The sequence below is a fragment of the Stenella coeruleoalba genome (genome assembly GCF_951394435.1).
Source record: "Stenella coeruleoalba genome assembly, chromosome: 17".
Taxonomy (NCBI): Eukaryota; Metazoa; Chordata; class Mammalia; order Artiodactyla; family Delphinidae; genus Stenella; species Stenella coeruleoalba.
The window spans coordinates 71,095,352-71,118,005 of record NC_137163.1 but is presented as its reverse complement, the minus strand read 5'-3'; the positions used below and the strand labels follow the sequence as shown (position 1 = coordinate 71,118,005).

The 22,654-nt window shown below is 40.5% G+C and overlaps 1 long non-coding RNA gene across 1 annotated transcript in view; it reads left to right on the top strand.

The window, feature by feature from the left end:
- The window catches only part of LOC307176275, a 195,992-nt gene extending 173,648 nt beyond the window's left edge, over positions 1-22,344 (top strand). The window contains exons 4-5 of the long non-coding RNA XR_013824688.1: positions 19,468-19,536; positions 20,459-22,344. This is a non-coding gene — a long non-coding RNA (uncharacterized lncRNA). The remainder of the gene's footprint in view (positions 1-19,467; positions 19,537-20,458) is intronic.
- Positions 22,345-22,654: the final 310 nt, after the last annotated feature.

Sequence of the window (22,654 nt, the reverse complement as noted above, 5' to 3'; positions counted from 1 at the left end):
CTTTCCCCTGGAATTCCCTTTCCACTTTCCCTCTCTTGAAGATCCAGTTCAAAAAATATTTGAGTACACACTCCCTTTCTCTGCAGTCTATTATAGGCACGAGGCAATGACTGTGTCTTGTGATCTTTGTGTCCCTAAAGTCCCTCATGTTCATTTGAGACTCCACGAGTGTTTGCAGAATAAATGATCTAGCACATGGATACAAGAGCTCTGAGACCCTGGTGAGACCCAGCTGGGATGCTTTCAGAGTTCTTTAGCATGGCATGTTAAAGGTTTGGACCAGAGTGGTTGCAGTGAGGAGGAAGAAATAATTGCTCACTTTTAATTCACGGAAGTTTCAGATAGTTGGTCACTAAACCAAACCTGAATTTTGGTTCTGATTTGATTCTTGAACATACGAAGGAAAAGCTGTTCGTCCACAAAGGCAGACCACCAGTTCCCTAGTTAATCAGACCCAATGCTATTGCTCAAGCAGATACGAATCAGACTGGATTTCCAGGCAGTCTGGGAGCGGGGCGGTGGGGGGGAATTTAAGTAAATGATTTTGGATTAGTTGGGCGGGCTACATATATTTGAACAAGCATATCTTTAGATTCAATCCCAAAGAGAATATATAACATTTTAATCTCAGTTTAAAAGTAAGAAAGACACCATCACCACAAGATCCCAGTCTTAAAAAAGAAAGTATGTTCTCACCTGGCAGAGCTGTCATGAATAATTCCTGCCATTGGTACAGTGCAGTGCTTCAAAAGCCACAGCATCTCACCTAAGATTCCAAATTTTTACTCTGTTGGTAAACCATATTGTCTCTTTTGGATGTTCATTAAAAAATCCTGGTTGTTCCACTGCAGTGAATACAGTAAAATAATGCTAATTTGGTAAGTGAGTCCTGAAGCTTCTAAACAATTAGGTGGTAACACAGAAATAGGAGATTTGAGGTTCATCTTTCTTTCCTGTAGTTGTAACATGAGGAGACGGAGTACAGAGAAAACAAAAATTGTTTGTTATGGAGCTATAAAAATGCGCCAAGTAAAATGTATACTTATCAAAATCATTTCAGTGAAGTCTCCACAATGAGGAAAGGTTTTTTTCCTTTTCTTTTTTTCCGTACCCTGCAGTTTCAGTCTTAAAACAAGAGGCAAAATACTATAAAGTTGATAAAAGGGGTTTATTCTCAAAAGAAAGTTTAGTGTACATTCTGGGATCAAAACAAAATCAACCCAAATTCTTATTTATTCTGTTGCACAAAAAAGCCAATATTCAAGTTGACAATATTCAGGCACTGTAAGATTTTCAAACACAAAATACTTCATTATATTTATAGCATAATTTTCTTAAAGAAGTGGGAAAAATAAATTCAAATTCAAATCAGGCAGATCTCAATAAAGCTTGAAATGAACAATTCTTACTGTTTAGTTATTGTTAAGAAAACCTTCCAGTTACTGTGACACTTTATGCCGTGAACCTTTTAGTTAATAAAAGTGTTTTTATTTCTAAGTACCAAATCATATATATGAGAATATATAAAACATTTATATGACTATATATAAAACATATATAAATATTATATGCAACATTTATCAAGCAGATTGGTCACTGTGCTCTTGCTTTGGAAACCCTGAATTTTGGCAGAGTCGAGATGTTATATATACAACAGCTCTGAGAAGAGCCATATAATGGTACTTACAAAAAATATTTGACCTTTAGAGATGGTCGTACCAATGGCGTTAGTTAGAAGCATTAATGAATTGATTTGGAAGAGTTTGATTGCCTTCTCTGTGCCAGGCTCTATTGTACATGCTGGAGGCAGCAGTGCACAAAATAAGGAACTTATGCTCTACTGCTGATTCGTTTGGTTGTTTGATACCTAACATGAACACAGCAAGTCCCCTCCATACAAACCTTCAAGTTGCGAACTTTCAAAATGTGAACGTGCATTTGCCTGTGCAGTCACATAAGTTCACGTGTCTGGCGTTCACTGCCACGTGCGTGCATCCTCTACAAGTGGTTGTGCTTTTGTCTACTTTACTATATGGTACTGTGTAGAGCACAGTAGTACAGTATCTTTATTTCAAGCCCAGGATGTCCGGAAGCAAGCGGGAAAGCAGCGGTGATGTAGCTGGTCCTGCACTGTACTTCTCAAGTACTGTACTGTAAGATTTTAAATGTTTTCTTTATTTTTTGTGTTTGCTTTTTATGTATTATTTGTGTGAAAAGTATTATAAACCTATTACAATACAGTACTGTATAGCCGATTGTGTTAGTTGGGTACCTAGGCTAACTTTGTTGGACTTACTAACAAATTGGACTTACGAACGCACTCTAGGAACGGAACTCATTCGTGTGCAGTGGACTTACTGTACGGTTACATCGGAGGGAGTCTGGATGACGTTCCATCTATTTCCCAAACCTATACTTTGTTTCACATTTACAGCTCTGAGTCTGTCTTGCAGAGCATGCGAAGAAACATTGAGCAATGTTCATACAGAGTGTGAAGAATGGGGATGTGGATAAATTTTCACGTCTAGAGATTTCCAGAAAAAAACCACTTCCTAATGTGCCTTTTACAAAGCAACAGTAACAATTGCAAGTTGATGCCAACAGGCACAAAAACATCTCTTACCATGATCTTCCATTAATAATACATTGTAATTGTGACTAGATAGGGCTTTACTGTTTACGAAGGGCATTTAGATGCATTCCTCCTTCTGTGAAGCAGTCAGGAAAGATGTTATCTTTATTATACAAATCTGGAAACTGAAGTTTCAGTGAATTTTCAAAGGTTACACAGTAAGTTGTATAACTAAGAATAGGACTCAAATCTTAGGGCAATTAAGCCACCTTCATTTCCTGGGCACCTTGATCTTACTCCTTTCATAGGCTTTGCTTGTTTAGCATGGGACTGTGGTCCCCGGCGATTTTACTTTCTGAAATTATTATGGTTAAAGTAGCGTGTGCTGTTTTGATAGATATTCTCATGTCCCGATGTTGAGAATTCTAGAAGCAGAGTCCTGAGCAATAATATAAAGAATTAGCTGAGTTACTGGAAGTTCTGGCATTTGAATTTGTGCTAATGCTCAGGTTCTGACCTATTTTATTCATTAACAAAATAGGTGTCAGATTTCATAAGAGTGGGACGATGAATTGTGAAAACTATTACCCTGGCCAAATTCCCGAGTGAGCATTCCTATCATGGCAATTTTCAAATGGACAAAGTCAATTCCTTAGAAAGGGAAATCAATACTTAGACAGTAGTTTCTTTGGATCTCAAAACATTTGGATGGGTAACTCCATTCCCCTGGTGTGGGCCCTACATAGGAGAGTGCGTGTGGGGCAGTGCAGCATAACATTTTACCTGAAAGTTTTGCAGAAAGAATTAATGCTCAACTATTGATTGCCGTCATCAGATTTGAGAACATTTGACACACAAATACACACACACACACACACACACACACACAAGGCCTTTGAATTTTTAAGAACATGCCAAGCAAACAGTCTAGACTGAAGTTTCTCAACAATGACTTTTCTCATTCTGATATGATCATCTGGAATCGTGTGTGTGTGTGTGTGTGTGTGTGTGTGTGTGTGTGTGTGTGTGAATTTAACCCATGTTTAAAGGAATGCATATGCAGTACATGTGCAGTTTGGTTATTTGTGAATTTCTTCTATCCTATCACGATTTTACAGGATAAAAAAAATTTTTTTAAGTCCTTAGGAAATAAGATTGAACCAGCCGTGATGGTTCTTCTTTTAAAGTGAGGAGATCCATTTAAATCCAATGCCAAGAGCCAGTCTATTGCTAGTCTGAAGTCAGAAGGGGCACGCACAGGTGCCATCGCTTTTGGAGAAGTGCTTCGTATGCCATTCTTGCTTCACTATTTTCAAAATGCTTTCACAATTTTTAACTTGCTTGTTTTTCACAAAAATCCTGTATGTGTGTTGGAAGCGGGGGACTATAATTCTCACTTATAAGCAGAAACTGAAATTCAGAAAAGATAAGCATCAGTCCCAAGGAGGTTTTTGTATCCAAATTCAGTTCTTCTTGTCCCTATAGGCCTATTTTCTTTAGATACGGAAGTCTCCCCTTCCCTCCAGATTTTAGTGTTTTAGGCTAAAACACTAAGCGCATGTGGAGAGCCATTTTATATATTTTTCAATTTACCAAGATATGCTAAACATATTAAACGAACCCAGTCTTCCTGTTCAAAATGTATGAAATTTCTATTCCATTTTTAGGGTATCTGCACATAACTGACATATCTGTTTAAACTAAAAAATTGTTTCCTGTAATTTCCTTTTCTTCATGCATTTTTTTTCCTGAGCCGGTGTGTTTATTTTGTATTGTAAGTGTATTGTGTGATACGTACTACACATGGAAAAAAAGTCAATAGACTTAATTATGTTTATCTGAATATTTGATTAAATGAAGCAAAACAAAAAACCTTCAAGATTATCTTTTAAGAATTTTCAAGATTGATTGGAACTATACCTCATTAATATTTTCCCTCATGTGAGAGTTATACAATTTATACAATTTTGCCACTTTGAAATCAGATTTCAATATCTGATTTTTAGGACAGTGCTACCAATAGGTTAATTCTGGAATCCTGGTATCCTACATTTAATCATAAACCAGACTCTATCAATTTTTGTCTTAGTAATGACTTTTTAATTTGTTCCCTCACTTCTTACTGCCATGGTTCAAGCTTTCCTTTCTCCGGACTGTTTCTAATAACTTTCTTCTCTGGGGCCTCTGCACCTCTAAGATTATTTCACTCCAGTCCCCTTCACATTGCTGCCATGATTATCTTTTTGAGAGACAAGTATGGCCATGTTGCATCTCAGCCAAAACCTCTACTGGATCTCTCTTGTCTTCAGCATAAGTTCAAGAATAATAAAATAATAACAGGAGCTAAGTGTTCCACAGAATCCTGTAACAAATTTGTAAAATGGTTATTTGCCATTCTAGTGGGTATAGTAGTATTTTATTTTGTGTTAATTCGTGTTTTCTTGACTACCTGTGATGTTGATAAGCTTTTCATGTGCTTATTTGCCATTCATCTATCTTCTTTGGTGAAATAGTTGTTCAGATCTTCTGACCTTTTAAAAAAGTTCGGTTGGCAGACATCGTTTTTGATGGTACCCAAATAAGAGCATTTCCTTTAAAATCAGGAATAAGGCAAATGCTCACTAGCATTGATTCTATTCATCATTGTATTGGAAGAGCTGCTCAGTGCTAGGTATATACATGGCTCCTGGACATGTGATAGAAGCAGAAATAGGAAAAATTTGGACCATTAAATAAATGGTGTGAGATAATCAATTATCCATTTGAAAAAAAATAACTTGAATTGCTGCCTCATCCCTTACTCTAAAATCAATACTAGGTAGATTAAAAATTTGGAAAAACATTTTTCTTAATAATGGAAAGGGAAAGGTTTTTCTTTCTAAAAACAATAAAAACTTAAATGCTGTTAGTTTTAAAACATAAAATAACAATTACATAAAATTAAAAACAAATTTATTAAACAAATGCTGTAAACAAAGTCACACTGCGAAATATATTTGTGATATGTAAGATACAGGACTTTTAACTTTCTTAATATGTAATAATCCTTCAAATCAATAATAAAAAACCTAATTTTAAAATGGGCAGAATATAGTTAATAGAGAGTAATATGGTTATTTTATAAATATAAAAGAGACATTACCTCACTCATAATGAAATAAATCTAGGAGATGCTTATTACAAAGAGTTTGCAAGGATCAAATATTTTGATACTACACTGTATAGACACAATAATCAATAATCACTCATACACTTTTAGTGGAACTGCAAATTGGTATAAAGTTTTTTGAGGATGATTTGGTATTATCCAAATTTTAAATCTACGTGTTTTTGACAAGAAAATTCCATTTCTAAGAATTTATTATACAGACATATTTTCATGTGTTCCTAAGAATATATGTATAAGTTAGCAGTACTTTTGCAATAACAAAAGAATGGGTACAATGTAATTGTTGATCAATAGGTAATTGATTAAATACGATAAACCCAGTGGAATACTGTGAGGAGATTCAAATCTGTTAAAACAATGAGGGAGATTCAAATATGACGATGAAGAAAAATTCTCCAAGAAATATTATTAAATAAACAAAATAAGATGCAAGGTAATATATAAAATATATCCTTTTGGAAATACTGATATGTGCATTCAAATTTTTCTGAAAGGATGCACAAGAATCTATTACTAGTGATTGAGTCTACATAAGGGGAAGTGGATTGGAGAGGGGAAAATGATTTACTTTTTACAGTATCTGTAGTACTCCCTAACTTTTAAAAAAGTCATGTTTATGTATTACTGAAATTTCTAGATGAAAAATTAAATATTTTAAAATATATTATAGAAAAATAAGAAAGTATTTGGGCATCTGTTTGATGATGGGACTTAAGAGATGACTTCATGGTTTATCTACCTCCTGGAGATTCTCTGGGTCTCTGCTTCAAACATGAACTGACTGAGATTTAGGGACCTCTCCTTTGGTTTACTCATCTTGTTTCCATCCATAGGACAATGTCCCACATCACCAGCCTTTCTTTGCTCTCAAATTTTTGTGACTTCCTGGCTTTCGGCCTAGATCTTGCCTATCTCGTGACTTCTTGTTTCCAGGTGCTCCTTGCTTTTCCTGCCCATGTGGTTCTTCTCTGGTTTGTTGTTGAGCCATATGAATCACATGCTTTCCTAGACTCCCAACTACTTGCCCAGTTCTTGACCATGTCCTCTGATTGGATTGCACAGGGGCTTGAACTGGATATCAGGGGAACCCTCCTGCATGCTCTCCTGGATTCTTCATGTTGGACTACAATGGACCATGTCACTCTGCTCTTTGAATGTTAAGGTTATAGTTAGGGGTTGAAGATTCTCTGCTACATCTTTTCCCATGATAATTGATGATAACAGTTAAGAATGAGCATTATTCTTGACAATGTCAAACTTTACCTCAGTCCCTTGCTCCTAGAAAGCAGCAATAGTTAAGAAATCCCAGTTGGGAATCAACATGGTGGCGTGGGAAGACGCCGAGTTAGTGTCTCCCCACAACTAGGGTGTCTGTCGGCTGCTGGTGGGGGACCCTGACACCCAAGGAGACAGGAGTGACCCCCAAATGAACTGCCGGGGGTCGGGCTGAAGCTCCTGCGGTGGGAGCTCTGTGTCAGAACCACTGGACTAACAGAGAACCTCAGACCCCAGGGAATATTCACTGGAGTGAGGTCTCACAGAGGTCTTCATCTCAGCACCAAGACCCAGCTCTACCCAACAGCCTACAAATTCCAGTGTTGGAAGCCTCAGGCCACACAACCAGTAAGACAAGAACACAATCCCACTCATAAAAAAAAAAAAAATGAGACGGCAAAAAAAATGTCACAAATGAAGGAGCAAGGTAAAAACCTACAAGACTAAATAAATGAAGAAGAAATAGGCAATCTACCTGAAAAAGAATTCAGAGTGATGATAGTAAAGATGATCCAGAATCTTGGAAATAGAATGGATGCACGGATTGAGAAAATACAAGAAATGTTTAACAAGGATCTAGAAGAACTAAAGAACAAGCAAACAGAGCTGAACAACACAATAACTGAAATGCACACTGGAAGGAATCAATAACAAAATAACTGAGGCAGAGGAACGGATAAGTGACCTGGAAGACAAAATGGTGGAAATAACTGCCAAGGAGCAGAAAAAAGAATGAAAAGAATTGAGGACAATCTCAGAGACCTCGGGACGACACTAAACGCACCAACATTCGAATTATAGGGGCCCCAGAAGAAGAAGAGAAAAAGAAAGGGTCTGAGAAAATATTTGAAAAGATTATAGTCGAAAACTTCCCTAACGTGGGAAAGGAAGTAGTCACCCAAGTCCAGGAAGCACAGAGTCCCATACAGGATAAACCCTAGGAAAAACACACCAAGACACACATTAATCAAACTACCAAAAATTAAATTCAAAGAAAAAATATTAAAAGCAGCAAGGGAAAAACAAAAATAACATAGCAAAGGAATCCCCATAAGTTTATGAGCTGATTTTTCAGCAGAAACTCTGCCGGCCAGAAGGGAGTGGCAGGGTATACTTAAAGTGATGAAAGAGAAAAACCTACAGCCAAGATTACTGTACCCAGAAAGGATTTCATTCAGAGTCAACAGAGAAATCAAAAGCATTTCAGACAAGCAAAAGCTAAGGGAATTCAGCACCACCAAACCAGCTCTACAACAAATGCTAAAGAAACTTTTCTAGGTGGAAAACACAAGAGAAGAAAAAGACCCACAAAAACAAACCCAAAACAATTAAGAAGATGGTAATAGGAACATACATATCGATAATAACCTTGAATGTAAATGGATTAAATGTCCCAATGGAAAGACACAGACTAGCTAAATGGATACAAAAACAAGACCCATATATATGCTGTCTACAAGGGACCCACTTCAGACCTAGGGACACATACAGACTGAAAGTGAAGGGATGGAGAAACATATTACATGCAAATGGAAATCAAAAGAAAGCTGGAGTAGCAATACTCGTATCCGATAAAAGAGACTTTAAAATAAAGACTGTTACAAGAGATGCGGAGGGACACACATAATGATCAAAGGATCAATCGAGGAGAAGATACAGGGCTTCCCTGGTGGCGCAGTGGTTGAGAGTCTGCCTGCCGATGCAGGGGACACGGGTTCGTGCCCCAGTCCGGGAAGATCTCACGTGCGGCGGAGCGGCTGGGCCCGTGAGCCATGGCCGCTGAGCCTGCGCGTCCAGAGCCTGTGCTCTGCAACGGGAGAGGCCACAACAGTGAGAGGCCCGCATACCGCAAAACAAAAAAAGAATGGACTAAGGGCTTGAGTAGATATTTCTCCAAAGAAGATATAGAAATAGCCATCAAGCGCCAGAAAAGATGCTCAACATCACTGATCATTAGGGAAATGGAAATCTAAACCATGATGAGATACCACCTCACACCCATTAGGATGGCAGCTTTCAAACCCCAGAAAATAACAAGTGTTGGTGAAGATGTGGAGAAATTGAAACTGACAAAGAGCCTCTCCTTGACTGAAATCAGCCTCCTCTGAAGCCTCTACTCAACTAGGCTTCAGCTTTTGAGTTTCTGTGTTTATCTCTGCACTGTCCAGTTTTAGCAAGAATCCTGTTAAATCAGTTAAGTTGGAATCTCCCACCCTTGATATCTGATCACCCTCAATATCTGATCAAATTTCTTAACCCCCGTGATTTCCCAGGTGATATCTGAAAACCCTGGCCAGCTTTCAGCAAGAACCGTGTCGAGTCAGTTTGGCCAGAATCTCCCTTTGTCCTGCTGTTTCCTCTTAGTAATTTTCCATTTACTGACCCCACCCTGCTCCTTGGCTGTGAATCCCCACTTGTACCTATTGTATTTAGAATTAAGCCCAGTTCTGTACTGAGGTCTCTTTTTCCCCCATTGTGATAGCTCCCAAATAAAATATATTTTTACCACTTTAACTGTTAGCAGGCTCTGTTTTTCTTTAGTAGAACCCTGGTGCACTGCTGATGAGAAAGTAAAATGGTGCAGCCATTATGAGAAATGGTATGGCAGTTCCTCAAAAAGTTAAAAATAGAATTACCGTATGATTCAGGAATTTCACTTCTGGGTATACATCCAAGAGAATTGAAAGTACAGTCTCTAAGAAATATTTATTGTATACACCCATGTTCATAGCAGCATTATTCACCGTAGTCAAAAGGGGGATGCAACTCAAATGTCCATTAATGGATGAAGGTATAAACAGAAAGTGGTATATACGTATAATGGATCATTATTCAAGCTTTAACTAGTAAGGATTTGTGACACATGCTACATCATGGATAAATCTTGAGAACATCATGCTAGGTTAAATAAGCCAGTTATAAAAAAACAAATACCGTATAATTCCACTTATTCAAGTACCTATAGTAGTCAAATTTATAGACAGAAAGTAGAATGATGGCTTCCAGGGGCTGGGGGAGGGAGGTACTGGGAGTTATTGTTCAATGGGTATAAAATTTCAGTTTCAACAGATGAAAAGAGTTTTGGAAATTGGTTGCACAATAATTTGAATGTACTTAACACGACTGAACCGTACACATAAAAATGTTTAAGATGGTAAATTTCATGTTATGTGTATTTACCACAATGAAAAAATTTTAAAAAAAAAGAGAAGAAAAGAAAAAGAAATGTCTCTATCTTTTTGCATTCCTGAGGTTGCTGCAAAGAATCCTCCTCCTTCATAAGACTTAGATAAGCGAAGGGATGATCTCATTGTTTCTCTATGACAAAGACCAACGTAGATCTTCCAAATACCTATTCTTTATCTTATAAATGATTAGCTAAGGATTTGTCCCCACTGATCAATCTGGACAAAATACTTGTCAACTTGATCAAACTTTAGCCAGGCTTCTCCCCTCTCTACAAGCCCCTAGAGCTTGGCCTGCCCTTGAGCTTAAACAAGCATTGGAAATGCGGAGCAGCCCCTCCTAATGACCCATCCTGAAAATTGGCTGATCACAGAGACATTTCCTGCTCAATTCTCTAATCGTGCCACCTACGTATCCCACTTCCTGACACCCAGTTCTTTCTGGCCTTATTCACTCCTCATAAAAAAAAACCCTTTCTGCCTAACTTTGAGAAGCCTGTAGGTCCTAAGGTTGGAGCATTCTCCCTGTTGCAATAGTCATTTCTCCTTACATAAGTCCAGATTTGTTTTCACTTGACACTCTCAAATTCTGAGAATAATGTTTGTCCCATTTAACATACGGAATATAGTGAAAAGATAGTTAATGTATTGTTCATATACATTAGGTATATAAACATTAGGTGTATAGGTAACACACATACAATTGGAATATGTAAGCTTTATTGTGTAGTATATATGTGTACATTTTTAAGTGTGTTAGCTAAATTTCATTATAATATTGTCCTAGTGCATTATAATTTTTATTTACAAGTATGTTATTTGGAAAACTGTTAAAATACTCTGTGTTACAGGCTGTCAGGTAACACTTTTAAATTAGCAGTTTAGGTCAGGAAAACAAATTTTGGACATTTATACACCTGTATAGAAGATAAAAATTACACTCAGCTGGTTTGGTTTTCTATATGAGATTTTATTCTAGTACCTTCTAAAATTGCCACTTCTTTGCTTTAACTCTTTAAAAATTATGAATTAAGAGTAAAAATAGGTGTTCTTTGTAGTAAAAATGAACACTTTTAACTATAACCAGTACATCTTACAAGTGCTCTGATTTTAAATTCACAGTGTTTTTAAACTCTTTCCTTTTGATTTTTAAATTGCAGTTGTGTGTCAGGATTCCACACAGGGAAATTATGAGGACTCAGTAACTATGATAATTAACCGAGCCAAAGATCTTACCAAGACATCACCACCAATCTAGCTAAAAAGTGTATTAACACAGCAGCAAACTTTCAAGGTCAAATCTAAATATTTTCCTTTCTTGATGTCAAGATTGGCCCATTTTGGATTTTTCCTTTCTCTTGGCTTTTCCCAAACATCTTTCTACTTTTAACTGGTAATTTTTTGAAAAAGAGTTGATACTCTGCTATCATGAAGTTTGGGATCTAGAAAGATAGAAGGTTCGTGTTTTAATGGTCTCTGTGTTTCTCACACTCACATTTCCATACATTCACTCACTGATTTATTGAGCCCTGTGTGGCAGATAGTAGAGTATGAGGTGGCTTTACAGAGGAATACCCTGTACTCTAGCACTGCGCCCACTTCTCCTTTTTGCCTCCACTCCAGTCCTACCTCAGCCAAAGGGTGCCAGTTCTACAACCGTCCACTCCCACCGCCCGTGCGTTTGCCTAACTTGGTCCATTTATGAACTTTCTGGAGCCTTTATGCTTTTATGTGAGATGCACATGAATCCCAGGGGGATGGGATGGTTTTTATTCTTTTCATTTTCTTTTGTTCCTAGTTCCCAAATCACCCAAACTCATCCACGTATTGAGTTGATTATATTCAGAAGGAGCTGCTGGAACGTTCTGGAAGAACAGCAGAAACCTTTTCTCTGCTGTGGACTTGGAAGTGTTTGGCCAAAACAGAACTAGTTTTGACCTTTGACGGTATCACATCTAATCTCCTCACTCCGCAGCTGGGGGAATTGAACCAAGAGAAATTTAGTAATTTCCTGGTATCTCATGCTAGCTGAGTGACAGAGCAGGACCGCAGACCCCTCGGTCGCAGGCACAGGCCCACCTGATGGCATTGGCTCAGGTTTGAGCCATATAAAAGTTGGGTACCTTTCATAAAAATTAAATTATCCATCTTTCTAGTTTGGACACGTGACAGAAGGGAGAGATTGAATTTTAGACCAACATAGCTAGGTATTTGGAGTCTTTTGACTGTTACAGACTCTGGAACTGCCTTGGTTTGGTGTCATTTAGGCAGGTGGTACCTAAAGCAATAAGATCTTTTACCCAAACCAGAACTTTCTATTTTCTACTAAATTTTTTTTTTTTTTTTTGCTTCATGGCTTGGGCCATCTTGATTACAGTTTCTGAACTTAAAATAAAGCATCCTGATTGGCTGTCATGACTTTTGTGGCTCCCTGGCGTCAGGCAGACAGAATGCACCAAGGAGAGAAACGCTTTGAGTGGCCAAATTATGCAGAACCTTCTTCCCGAATTATGAAACAGAACTCTCACGAACAGTAGCATGGCAAACTCCACGCGTGCCGGCATGCTTTTCAGAGGAGATTTAAATAATCAAAATAATCAAATGAAGAAGATTTTCCTTTTGGTAATGAAAGCTGAATGGTCAAAGAGGAAGCTGGGACGAGGCATGACTCTGGAAAGCAGGACAGCATGGGGGCTGTTTGGCCGTCACCTCTTCAGCTTCGGGGGTTTGTGAGGCTGGGAGGACCTGGTCATCTCATGATTTTGGCTTCCCCTTCTGTAAAATAAAACAAAAGCACGGGATGCTCTTAAGGATATTTCCAACAGTAAGATCCCGAAGGTTAGATTCTAAAATTAAGTGTTTTAATGGTCAAAACTATTATCTTAACTCCCGCACCCCCCAACCCCAGGTTTGTCCACGGCCTGAAAAGCCATAGTAATGATCTATTCCTATTTCCTACTCCTTTAAGTCTGGTAAAAGTCCAGCAGAAGATTCCAAGAAATGTCATGCACAGGTGAGAGTTACCTTAACTATCACAGGCAGAGTGTAGCAGCCTTATTTCCGGCCCTCGCCAGGGCTCGTGGAATCTATTTGTTTCTTTTTTGCCAGTAGCTCCTTTCTGTTCTTTGCGTCTAACTCAGTGTGTTGTGATAAATAATGCAGCGCCTTCCCAACAGTTGCCTCAGCCATACGAGGAGTACATTTTAAAACGAGAACAAGCAGACACAGAAATGGAAATTAACCCCAGGCCTGCCAGCCTCCGTCAGGAATAATGGCATCACATAATTCCAGGGTTAAATGAGAAGTAGGTGCCTTTTTACTGAGTTGGGCTTCTTTGTCCTTGCTTTAGCGTGTCATTGTGGCACCTGTCATGTAAGGTTAATGACAGCCCCTCATTACCCTTGTCAAATCTGTAATAATGTGGCCCAACAACGGGCCTGAATGGCTTCTGCTTGTCAGACCCCTATGTTTTGCCTAGCAGATGGTCACTGTGTTTGGAGGGGCCCTTGCTCAGATCCATCACACTGATATCCTGAACACGTGTGTGTGCGGGAAGCATTGCCCCTGATGGGACAGTGTGTGGCTAGAATGCTAATGGAGCACAGCACGGCGACTTCACCCTCCTCCTTCCCCGAAGCCCCGTTAGATTTCTGTTAGGGAGAGAGGGAAGAGGGGCCCTCTCCTGCTTCTCTCCTTCTATTATTTCCGGCGACACGCGACACTTATCAGCTGTGATGTGCACCCGTTTTCCCAACCCTTTATTTGGATCACTTAGGATGCAGCACCCATGAAATGTAGACACGTTCTATTCTCGGAGACGTGGAAACAAAGGGGGAAAGAGCCTCCGTGAGGGAAGTGACAGGGGGCAGGCTTTACTGGAAAAGAGCTCTGGTCCAGGTGGCAGGAAACTCGAATTCTAGCCTGTGCCCTTGGGCACAGGCACTCCCCAGCCTGTTTATTCCCCCAGGAAGGTCGCCAAGCTGCAGGAGGTGAGAGACAGGGGACACAAGGTCACACAGGGCAGGGGGTAGGAGGGGAGGATTCTCTCTCCTGTCCCAGGGCTTCCCCAAGGGCCCTTGCTTTTCTCATCCTCAGCGGCTTCTTCCACTTCCTTTCTTCCTTCCATCAGTCACTTCCTTTCTCAGAAATCAACAGTGGCTCCGAATCGCTTCAAAAATCAACTACAGCTCGAAATCACACCTGCAGAATTAGTTACTAGGCAAGCCACTCTTTTCCCCTTACTAATGTGTTCCCACAACTTCTCAGGCTGCGTGCATCTCTTCAGACACAAATGTCTCCATATTTTTCTGTGCGTGAGGTTTCTTGGCTTCAAGCCTTCGCTCATGCATGACCGCCCACACGAAACTCTCCCTCTAACCAGATCCTCTTCTTCACAAACGGGAAGACCTCCACCAACCCACCTAGCTCTGATAACCCCTGCTTCTCTAAACATTCCTAAGAAATGTCTTTGTTAGTATACATTCAAACTAATAGAAGTTTAGAACTCTAAGGGAACTTGGAAATCATTCCATGCAACCACTTCATTTTGAAGTTGAAATAGTTTGTGTTGGTCAAGACCAAGTTCAAAGACCTAACGTGATAGCAAGACCAGCACTCAGTTCTTTTGATTCTTGAGTTTTGACTTTTTTTCCACTGTAGCCCATACCCACTCCCTTTATTTCAGTATCTAAGAGCTTGTTGTTCTCATTTGTTTCCTCCCACAGTGGAGTGCAAACTCACTGAGGGGAGATGCAACCTGTCTTCCTTTGTGGTTCTGGAAGAACCTGCACAGATCTGTGGGCACAGGGACACGTGGCTGCAGGTCGCACTGCTGATGCTAATCCCTTTTGTAATCTCCACAACATTGAACACTTTGCCAAATTATCCGTTGGCACTAATTTCTTTGTACTAACCTAGCAAATGACATGTTCTGTTTTATCTCTTGAGTGACCCATCCCTGAGGCCAGCCAGTCACTGTGAAGCTATCTTCATGAGCAAAATGTCCTGTTAGGTCTTATGGGGCAGAGAAGCCTACAGCCTAAGACAGGGAGGAGTTGTCCGCGTTGTACTCCATCAGTGGTGGAGAAAACCCACTTCTGCACAAACTGTCTGACGATCTGGGAAGTGACGCTGAAATAAATCAGAATTATATCCAGCCTTTCCAAGATGGAAAAGGAAATAAATAGATTTCGCATTTGCTGAGTGTCCCGTTTTTCCTCTTTCATCAAATACGTGGAAATTTCCACTTACGTGTTGAAGAACTTTGCTTCTTAACCCAGGTCTTAGATGACCATAGAATACTTCTTTTTACTTCCAGATATTCTTCCCTCAAAAGTTATTCTCATGCTGTTTCACTTAGATGCGTTGTTGCTCAAAATCATGCAGTACATATGCACTGTCTGCATAGCTTTTCTAAGCCATAGGATTATTTCCTCTGAATAGCATCAAAGTTATACTCTGTAATTGCCATTTAGCAATCATGCCTTACTCTCTCAACAGACATTTCCTGAGCACCCGATATTTCGAGTATTATTCTAAAATATAGAAAGAAATAAGACAAAGTCCTTGGTCTTTAAACACTCACTCTCTAGTGGGGAAGAAAGTATATAAACAGAAAAACCTTATCATTCAGTCATATCCTTTTTCTTCCTCTGGTCTAATCCAATCCTCTCTCCCTTCTTATCCCCAAGTCTTACCATCTGCCTTCAGGAGTTCTTATCCACACTCAGGAATCTCCCCTATATTCCCAAACTCTTATCTGAATGCTGCTTCCACCTCCTGGATCCTTAATTGGCACCCAGCTGTTCCATAAAGATGTGGTTTTCTTACGAGAGGTTCATTGCTTATTTTCTCAAAATACAGTAACTCAGGGCTGAGGTGTGGAGTCAGTGCCCTTCTCGATCCCCACTGCCAACTCTGGCCAGTATTTCTGCTCCACCTTATAAAAATCCAACTCCATCCTATTACTTTGAATCCTATACCATCTGGTAAAACCACCTGTCTCTTCTCAGTGTGTGGTCTGCCAATAATCCCTAGGTAACCAGCTCCTTGTTTATCACGAGCTCTGGATCACACAGACAGCCACAGAGATGACCTCTTCCGCTCACTGAACTCTCAGTTCCTGGACCACCCATCTTTACTGACTCGTTCCTGCTTTCCATCTCCCTCCCATAGTCACATCCTGGATGTTGCCATAATCAGGAAGGACACTACATATAAAATAACAAAACGAAACAGCCCATTTTCTCCCGTCAACCTCCTCCTAATTCACTTGTTGAAATATACCCTGATGGCATCATTCCATAGATTTCTACCGCCTATTTTCCTCCCCATTTTCTCCTTGCCTTCTGATCCCGTGAGGATTCAGTGGTAAATCATTATAATCACTTCCTTGCAAAAGCCCTCAGTTGCTTTGCCCCAGTTTTCATCCACCATATTTTCCATCCACAATATTTCTTGGCCAAACCCCAAACCGGGATAAATCCAACCATCTGTCTCCCCTGTGGCTACATCTGAGCAGTTGATCGTCGCTGGTGAAAATTATAAACTGGGCAGACAGGTTTGCCTTCAAATGTATCAATATCATTTCAAATGAATACTTAACATGGGCCAGAAATCTATATTTCTCTCATAAGCGTGCCCTAAAAGACCATTCCTGTCTCTTCCTCTCTCTTCAGTGCGGTCTCCATCTCCTTTCCCCAAACGTTTCTTGTCTGGAATTCTTGCTCCCTTTCTGGATTCCTCCAATCATTGTTCACACAGCATCCAGAGTGAGTTTTTTCAAATGCAAAACGGATTACATTTGTCTCCTACTGGAACCACTAAAATGATGTCCCACTGCATTGGAACAAAGTGGAACAAACTCCTCCACGAGGTCTGGCTGCAGCTCACGCGTCTGGCTGTGTTTTAGCCAGAAGGCTGTGTCTCAGGCGCTCTCATGCCAGGTCCACTGCTGCTGTCAGTGCCTTGATCACACCAACCTCTGTCCCCGCTTGGCTGCCACACTTGCTTCTTTCCCTTCCCCTGACTAACTCCCCTTGTGCCTCAGGTTAAACATCCCTTTCTCAGAAGAGTGTTTCCTGAGCCCTCCATTCCAACCCCTTCCCCCTCAGCTTCTCCTGTGCACACAGTTCTTCCTACTCACACAGCATCATCATGGCTTATGACCTACTTTTACATATGTGATTCGTTGTTTCATTTCTAGACCTTCCACTTGACTCCCTCAGAGAAGAAGTCTTGTCTGTTTTGTTCATCATTGTCTACTCAAAATATAATAGAATTATTGCTCCATAGCGATAGAAATATTGGTTGAATGAAAAGTGGTAGGAATGAATTACTGTTCAGAGAAGGCTTTGCCTGAGAAAATTGGAGAAAATATTTCCTGAGACAGAGTAATGGCCTCCTCAAAGATGTCCGTGTTCTAATCCCTGGAACCTGTGGCGCTGTTAGGTTACATAAGGCAGAGTTAAGGTTGCAAATGGAATTGAGAATTAAGGTTTGCTAATCAGCTGACCTTGAGAGGCAGACATCAGCCTGGACTTTCTAGGTGAATCTCATGTGATCTCAAGAGTCCTCAAATGTGGAAGAGGAGGCAGAAGAGTCAGTATCAGAGTGATGTAATGTGAGAAAGACTTGACCTTGTTGCTGGCTTTGAAGGTGGAAGGGGACCACGAGGCAAGGAGTCTAGGTGGCTTCTAGAAGCTGGAAAAGGCAAGAAAATGGATTCCTGCCTAGAGCCTCCGGGAAGAAACACAGCCCGGCCGATACCTTGATTTTTAACCCAGTGAAACCCATTTCAGGCTTCTGACCTCCAGAACGAATGGCAAGATCATAAATCCGTGTTGTTTCAAGCTGCTAGTTGGTGGTAATTTGTTATAGCAGCAGTAGGAAAGGAATACAGAAATGAAGTTATGGGATGTAAAGTGGAACCAGAGTGAAGACCCTATTACGACGCTTAGCAATGTGGCCCCCAAACTTCCAGAAATGGGGAACACCTTTCCCCCCCTGGTCAGCTTTGTTTCATGGGACCACCCCTCTGAGTCAATGTGGAGGCATTCTGCGTTGGAGGCGTATTGCTAGCAGAGGGACCATGTGGAGAGTTCGGAAACATTCCACGTTGAGTGATTAGGAACACCTGAAAGATGGCCCTAGAGAGCATTTTTCAGTCATACATTGTTATTTAGCTTTTAAATTTTCATAAATGTGTGTTTTATTTCTTAATCTAGAATAAAAGTTCCTCAAATACAGCGGCTTTAAAAGATACTGGTTTGTGTCTTTCTGATTCCTAATAATAGCTGCTCAATAAACATGTACTGATCTTGTTGTGAGTTATGGCCGGCAGATGTCCTCACTCCTCTGGATCTGTGCCAATTTCTTAGACAAAATAGAAAGGGTGCCAAGAATACCAATTGTCAATCATTGGCTCCACCGTCTAGGACTACGATTTTCCAGTCAGTAAAACAGGCATGAAAATAATTCCTCCTCTCCAAATTTCAAAAATGAATTAGACAAACTTGAAAAGAACATCGATGATTGGGAGAGGCAGGCCTTGTTCTCCGGCTCTAAATTCAAAGCAGAATCCTCAAAACACCGTTGATCAGGCAACATCTGCCTGCCTGACTCGGGCTCAACCGAAATCACTGGGACCTTAATTTTCGCCTGCTTCTGAAGAGAGTGTGAACAGAGGATTATAAAAAGCTGTGTGGGTGTTTAGTTTGTGACTGCCTTCTTTTACCCTTGTCTAAACTACTTGAAAAAAAATAGGACAGCTGTGGAATGAGCCAGTTCAGCAATCTGCTTCTCGCCTATCATTCTGCCCCACTCTCTGTGTGTTCCTCTGGGAAGGAATCCTGGGGAAGAGATGGCAGGAAATCACAGGCAAATTCTAGAACTTCTTGGGGGTAGGAATAGGCAGGGAAAGAACAGTAAAAACTGTCAAATGCCACAGTGGAGCCAGCACCCCCCTTGGGGCTGATCGGGGGAAGCCAGCTTTCCTCCTCGGAGACTGAGGCATTTGAAATTAATTGTTTCCATTTTATACAGAGACTTCACCTGAAATGAAAGAAATAACACACTCTAATGTAGCCACAGGCCCCCTTATAAACATGAATACACATACATACATGTATATGTGTATATTCCAGAGAAATCAAGCGTTATCAGTTAACATGAAATTAAATGACCAGGTATCTTCACACCATCAGTTTTCTAGGTGGTAACACTGTCCCTAGTGAGTGAACAGTATGATTTTTTTATGTTTTCTCCAGGTCCCAAGTCCTGCAGTGTCTTTACTGCAGCATTTGGACACGTCCCGCCTGCAGGTGTTGGACAAGCTGGTAAGTTCATAGTATCCTGCCTGCTGATGGCAGTTCTTCTCTAGAAGGAAATGAATCCCTGGTGCTTCTTGTCCAGAGTAGAGGGATTTAGCTCTGCAGACCCAGGAGTGGGTTATCCACACAACTGCTCCAAAACTGGCCCAGAAAATAATATTGGCAAAATCTGCCCAGAAAATTCCAATTTCTTCTTACGACTCTCTCTATGGCTTTCTCTATCTTGGGTCTAACATTTGTTCACCTTAATTTCCTTCTTCCTTCTTGTCCCCATCAGATCCCATGTCCCAGTCCCTTTGTTCTTCTCCTTGTTTTAGGGACACAAGCTGTTCTTACACACATCTATATACTCAGTCTTTTTCCTCAACCTGGCGTTCTTGTCTATTCCTTTCCCCACTTGAGAAACCTACTCGTTCTTCACATCTCCGCTGAGATGCTGTCTCTTCTGGGAAGGCAGAACCAAGTTTTAATGCCCTATCCTCACTGATCCAGTCTGATTAAATCCCTACGATCTCTGAGCCTCCATACTTCATTTGCACTTTTATTTTTAGCACTGATTCCAAATTCTGACTTGCGTAATTTGTGTTTTTGTACATCTCTCCCACTAGAGTCTGTGAGACCCTTGGGCTTGGGGTTCTATCAGCTTCATTTTGGCACATTCCACAGAGACTAGAAACATTGCCAGACACACAGTCAGTGTTCAACGACCATATGGGGCAGTGAAGTGAATCCAAGGCAGTTCCCGGGCCTGTCAGGTCAACCCTTTCCTCTCCTCCAAGCATCTCTCTTTGGAGTGTGTTTCTCAGAGGAAAGGTGGGTGTGGCAGACCTCTTAGGAAACCAACACACAGAAAGCGCTCAGATGGGGAGCAAGGTGGGGCTCACATGAAACTTGGAGGTGACGGGCTGCTGGTGTGTTGATTTCTCAGTTATCCAAACGCTGCTTGAAGAAAGGACAACGCAGATGTCCACTCATGTAAGACAGAGTGCAGCATTCGTGGAAAGCAGAAACTATCACTAAAAAGGTATTGCTTCTACTCTTCATCCCTGAAGGTATATCAGCTTTTGAATTTATAAATTGATGTCAAGTTAGTTTCCGGTCTTTCTTTGCAGGCGTTCGTTTTTAACTGCTCTCTCCTATCTGGAAAGCAGGAGACATTATGTCAAAGTTGTACGTGTGTTCGTTTTTGTCTTCCTCCTAAGGAGAGAAACACCAACTTGGGGACGAGGGTTAAAAAGATCTAGATAATAACAACAAGCAGCGGTCGCATAGCAATTTGCAGCCTACAGGCCCTTCAGTCTGCTGTTTCATTTAATCCTCAAGACAGTCTTGTGAGGCTGGTATTATTGCTCCCACTTTGCAGAGGAGGAAACTTGGGCTAATGATGTTTAAGTGACTTGTCTAAGGTTATATAAAAGCCCCGAGACTGACAGAATGCTCTTTATTCAGAGTAACATAGAGTGAATTGAACTCCAGGATGATTATACTGGAATTTTCGCTGTAATAATATGCAACCCTGACTGACTGCTTACGATGGAGCAGACACTGTTCTAAGTGCTTTACATGTATTAACTTATTTAATCCTCAAACCACCACGTGAGGTAGGAACGATTATTATTACCCTCATTTTACAGATGGGAAACTGCATCCCAAAGAGGTTAATTATCTCGCTGTTGCTCACATAACTGATAAATGACAGAGTGAAAATTGGAAGCGAGGCAATCTGGCTCCCAAGTCCGTATTCATAACCACTAGAGGTGCCCGCCTCTTGGGGGATATGGTGTCCCTGTGAGTCGGTGACTCTAATGCATAGTAATGGAATGCTTTCATCCTTGTATAAATGCTTAATGTTTTTAATTTGACTTCCAAAATCAACAGGAAACATTTTAGAGACAGAATCTTGGGTCCCATCTCCTCCTCTCGCTTCTATGCACACCCATTGCCCAGAACTGTGCTCGGTACATCAAGGGTTCAGGAAAATATCTGTTGAATGAAAATAATGTCTTCAATATTCAGTTATCAGTAGTTAGGGAAAACAATTCTATTGACCAGTTGCATCACCAAACCATGAATTGATTTCAGACTGTTTCTCTGCATTCACGTTGAAACTGTCTTCTCTTTTTCTCTGTTTCTATTCACCCACTGGTCTCAGTTTATATGTCATTTGCGTTGAGAAGTCTCTCCTCTCCCCCTGTCCTATTCCACCACCACCACCAAGTCAGGCTGGCGCTCCTCTGAGGGATTAATTAGCTTCCATATTTTCCCTTTATACAGTATTTGTAATGCTTATGTCAATTTCCTCTCTAAGATTCTGTAGTATGCGCTCACAGGCGGACACACACACACACAGAGTGATTTCCATGGAGGTAAGGATGGTGTGTTTCATTCATGCTGTTTCTCAGGGGATTAGAATTGTAAATGCTCAAATTGTAGCTATTTGTCGGAGGAGTAAATGAGTGAGGGAATCAACTTTAGCAGCAGTCACCCAGAAGTGTTCTTTGATTAACAGCAATGTATAAACAAAATGTATTGCCTCAGCTAGAAAGCGAGTTAGGTCTTTTGGACACAGTTTTTCTGGCTCTTGAGGGCCATGTGTCAAATGCTGGGTCCCTTCCCATTTTCTTCCTTCGCTTAGAGGGGCTCAGAAAGTGATTACTGTGGCTTCTGGTTCTTGCTTGTTCGCTCCTATTCTGAAAGTGTTTTGCAGGAACTTGACGTGCACTAACCCTGACTTGGCTTGAGTTTGGATATTCCTGGTGCTGCCGTGAATGTTGTTTTCTCCTCTTTGAAGTGGAGAAATCCGAAGTGATCACACACACGAGAAAAGTTATTTCTTCTTGATCAAAATTTCCAGATTAACTCCTTCCATGAGTTTAAAAATTTTTATGTCTAAGAGCATTCATTTGTTGGATTGAAGATTAGGGATGTAGAAGGGAGGCTAGGAGAGGTCATATCTTAGTGGGACATCGACTGGAAATAAATCAAGTTTGGAATATTCAGTGGAAATTTTGTCTTGAAAGAGCCTAACCTTAGAGGGTATTAATATTTCAGCCATATTAATGTCTTAATATTTATTTGCTCTGGCTTATAATTTGGTGTATTTTGCTCTCTGGCTTTTAAACTC